Raw genomic sequence first — 5101 nt, 5'->3', positions numbered from 1 at the left:
TGAATGACATTACAAGTATTATAATCATGTTATGCTAAATACAAATCAGACCATAAACATTGGATTTAAACTAGAGACTGAATAATTACCTATTCAGGCTATAGTAAATATGGCCACGGGCTTTCTCTTGACTATATAAAGTTGCAAGTCGTAAGACAAATACAGTTTTGCAACCACGGGGGCAATTCCAAAACCTGTTAGCCATTCTGGACTGTTATGGGTTTCAGAGCAGATGGAACAAGGTGAATGGGTGTGTGGTGGATGGGCGGGGTAAAATTTTGTCAAAAGGTGTTTACATTGCTTACGTAATGAATATTTTCGACTCTTGGCTCATTATCACTGGCCATGGCGTCGGCTAGATCATATTTACTCTATAAAAATTAAAACTACCGGGTTTAGGTTATTGATAATGCTGACAAAATTTGTGTGTGGTTGTAAAATATACATATGTCAAATTTCAGCTACATCCGATGCTTTGATAAGGAGCAAAGTCCAAAAAACCGTGTTACAGAGGCCCTGAATCTCATAGTAGGCAATGAAGCTAGACAGTATATAACTCGTGAACCAGCAGTACTAGCCTACGAGCAGCAGTCAGAATATGAGCGCATTTCCCTTGAACACGAGAAACTTGCGGCACAAAAATTAGAATCAGAGAGACAATTTGCATTGTTGGAGGAACAAGCCAAAGAGAAACGGTTAGAATCAGAGAGACAATTTGCATTGTTGGAGAAACAAGCCGAAGAGAAAAGGTTAGAATCTGAGAGATTAGCGGAAGCTCAAAGGTTAGTCAGAGAGACAAATGTCGAAACTTAAATTAGAATTCGAGATAGAGAAAGTTAAACTTCAGTTAGCTTTAGAAAGAGAAAGAAAAAATGGACTATGAAGCGTCGTTATCACTTAAATTTGAACAGGAAAAAGAAAAGCTTTCTATAGAGAATAAGGAACATGAAATTTCGAATTTGGAAGCTTAGGAGAAACACTTTGATTTAGCAAAAAACATTAAGTTGGTTCCCACATTCACAGATATGACCCTGAAGATTATTTCAAGACTTTTGAAGAGACTGCCTTGCATTTGGATTGGCCATGCGATCAGTGGGTTTGGCTATTAAGGCCGAAATTAACTGGGAAAGCATCGAAAGTTTGTAGACATCTCGAAAATACTACAGATTATTAGAATGTTAAACAAGCAATCTTGGATGCTTTTTTAATCTCTGTCAAGGGATATCGTCAAACCTTTCGTGACAAAACTAAGTTCACAACTCTCTTTAATGATTTTCCCAGGAAAAGTGATTTGCTGTTACATGATATCGAGCTGGTTCTTGGTACAACACCCATTCGTCAGCAGTCCTATCGTGTGGGTCCTGAGAAGAAGAGCAAAATGAAGGAGGAAGTCGAATATCTTCTCCGGCATGGTCTAGCAAGACCGAGTAAATCACCATAGGCTTCACCTTGCATCCTCGTTCCAAAAGAGGACGGTAACTACAGATTTTGTACAAACTATAGAAAGATTAATAATGTCACCATTAAAGATTCCTACCCTTTGCCTCTCATTGATGATTTAATCGATTCAGTAGGACAAGCCAAGTTTGTAACAAAGATAGACCTCTTAAAGGGCTCTTATCAGGTAGGACTAACTGAAAGAGCTAAGTTAATATATGCTTTCATTACACCCTTTGGACTCTTTCAGTACGAGGTCATGCCTTTTGGCCTTACCAACACCCCATCTACCTTTCAGCACCTTGTAAATTTCATCATCCAAGATTTGGAAGGTGTTTATTGTTACCTTGATGATATAATAGTCACTGGACAGACTTGGGAAGAACATGTGAATAGGCTCAAGTGTTTGTTTCGTAGGTTAGAAGAGGTTGGATTAACCATAAATCTTAAAAAATCTGTCTTTAGTAAAGCTACTGTTACCTACTTGGGCCACATTGTTGGGGATGGTAATGTTCGACCAAAAACTGCCAATGTAGAAGCTGTTCTAGAGTACCCTGTTCCGACCAACAGAAAGTCCTTACAAAGATTCTTAGGGTTAGCCTCATACTACAGGAGATTCTGTAAGAACTTTTCTTCAGTTGCTGCCCCTTTAACATCCCTAACCAGTCCCAAAATTAAATTCATTTGGACTGTAGAATGTCAAGCCTATTTTGAAGCCTTAATGCTGTTTTTGATAAACCACCCTGTTATTAAATTCTCAGATTTTAACAAGCCTTTTATCCTTCAAATCGATGCTAGTGATGCGGGAGCTGGAGAGGTGTTACTCCAAGAGTCAGACGGTATACTTCACTCATTCAGCTACACCTCCACTAAGTTCAAGCATCACCAGAAGTCCTACAGCACCATTGAGAAGAAAGCACTTAGTTTGGTACTTGCCCTGCAAAAATATGAATGCTACTTACTAGATGCTGCTGAGGTACTGGTCTTCAGCGACCACAACCTCTTGACCTTCCTCGACAAGATGAAGTCCTACAACCAATGTCTATTACGCTGGTCCATCTATCTGCAAAAGTTCCTTCTGCAGATCCGCCACATCAGAGGAACCGAGAACATCATGGCAGATACCTTATCGCGACTGCCTCCTTAACATGATACCTCCTTCACCAGTCTACAGTATCGTCCTTCTTCGCCTCATTAGCCTCTTTTTCTACGAGCCACTCAGTTGGGCTCGTCTTCTAAGGGGAAGGTGTCACCCATCTGCCAGATTGGCATCTTAATTTTATATATGGCTCTATTATTTTTTTTTTGTGGAAATGTACGGTTATATTCCTGTACCTGTTTTTATGATCCCTGGCTGTATCTTTAGATATCCCGTTTTCAGAGTCCTTTTGTTTTCCCTGCCTTCTTTAAGTTTTCTTTGGACCACCTATTTCATGCATAATTAGTCTCACCTGGTCCTCTACTGTGATAAGTGTCCTATTGGAGTAGCTGTCTTCTTATTCTCCAGTTTTTGTAATGTATTAATGTTCTTTTATATAAATCTTGAGTGAACCTTAGTGAAACGGATAACGTAACTAGTATTTAAAATTAAGTATAATAAGGTTTATTGATTTTGGTATTTGTGTGGTGCAGGATTGTTTGAGTATGTCCTGGTTTATCCGGTAAGAAAGGGATCAACGTAATTATGTAAACTGCTTCAATATTAAATATTAAAGTGTTAAATTTTGTTCTGTTTTGAAATTAAACCTTTCCTTTCTGATTTTATGTGACCCGTGGAAGAACTTTTTATTCTCTGAACTTTGACCATAAAGCCGTCACAATATATATATATATATATATATATATATATATATATATATATATATATATATATATATATATATATATATATATATATTGATATATATATATATATATATATATAAATATATTTTGACATATATATATATATATATATATATATATATATATACATATATATATGTATATATATAATATATATATATGTAAATATATATATATATATATATATATATATATATATATATATATATATATATATATATATTAGATATTTAAATATATATATATATATATATATATATATATATATATATATATATAGATATATATATATAGATATATATATATAGATATATATATATAGATATATATATATATATATATATATATATATATATATATATATATATATATATATATATATATATCATATATATATATATATATATATATATATATATATATATATATATATATATATATATATATATAGAGAGAGAGAGAGAGAGAGAGAGAGATATATAGAGATATATATATATATATATATATATATATATAGATATATATATCTATCTATGTATGTATATATATATATATATATATATATATATATATATATATATATATATATATATATATTGTTATCTATCTATGTACATATATATATATATATATAAATATATAAATATAAATGTATATATATATATATATATATATATATATATATATATATATATATATATATATATATATATATATAAAAAATAGGGAAATTCTGATTTTTTTAATTTCAATACACTTTATTTATATGAAATTGGAAAAGAAGAATTTCTCTGTCACCAGAAATGACCCATTTTGGCAGGTGTCCAATGAGGTTGGATCTCCGACCAGTAAACACCAGACCACAGCCCAGGTAGCTGGGTTCTAGGAATTCTTGCCGCATACATTTTCGTCGTAGGACTTTTTGTCTCGGACTTTTTGCCGTAGGAGACTTTGCCACTAGGTATTTTTGCCGTAAGGAATTCTTGCCGCAAATTGCATATTACTTTTATAATTTAAAGGTATATGAAAGAGTTGACCTATAAAAATATTAGTATAGTGGCCTACATACATACACCTAATGCGATGGATGGTCTCTGATAATTAGCTCTTACTTATGATGTTTTAAACAAGCAGTTTTAGCCCATACATACACTCCACTGGTCTTTCATAAATAGCGGGTGCTTCTAAAGTTTAAAACAAAGTTGTTTATAAACAAGAAGTATACATACCTACTTACATACATACATACACACACATCTAATTAGCTCTTACTTAGTAAGTTTTAAAAAAGCAGTTTTTAGCATACATGCATACATACACTCTACTACATACATGAATGTCGTATAATTAATAAAATATATCTAAATTATTAGTATAAAAGGGTATGAGAATAATAGTGCATTATAAATCAAAGTTTATTTATTTAAAACAAGTAATAAATTTAAGAGCAGTTGAAGTTACAATAAATATTCAAATATTCATCATTGTCAAAATAAAATCAATAACAAAGGTATTACAATATAGAAGGTTTATTTATTTAAAATTCAAAATATTTAAAAGAAAAATTTAAGTTTAGAATGAGTGCAAATTCATTGCAATACTCCGTAAATAGTGTACTTTACGCTGAAAATCATATATCAAAACAATTCTTTGTATTCGTACATAAACATCTTTGTACTTTTTCTTCATGTGAGATTCTTCGCCGCGTTCAATATCAATTCTTTTCTTTTTTGCTAGACTCTCTTCGTTTTTCAAAAGGTTAATTAATTGCCAAATATTTGGGTGGATATTTGTAACTGAACTTTGCGAGGGCCCCTGC

General features: G+C 32.1%; 1 long non-coding RNA gene across 1 annotated transcript; it reads left to right on the top strand.

The window, feature by feature from the left end:
- The first annotated feature begins 580 nt into the window (after positions 1 to 580).
- On the top strand, positions 581 to 3163 carry LOC137659510 (uncharacterized). Its single transcript, XR_011047562.1, has 2 exons — positions 581 to 1475; positions 2236 to 3163. It is a non-coding gene; the product is annotated as an uncharacterized lncRNA (long non-coding RNA).
- The last annotated feature ends 1938 nt before the right edge of the window (positions 3164 to 5101 follow it).

This window comes from Palaemon carinicauda, chromosome 20 (genome assembly GCF_036898095.1).
Source record: "Palaemon carinicauda isolate YSFRI2023 chromosome 20, ASM3689809v2, whole genome shotgun sequence".
In the NCBI taxonomy this organism is placed as follows: domain Eukaryota; kingdom Metazoa; phylum Arthropoda; class Malacostraca; order Decapoda; family Palaemonidae; genus Palaemon; species Palaemon carinicauda.
This window is presented reverse-complemented; position numbering and strand designations above follow the sequence as displayed.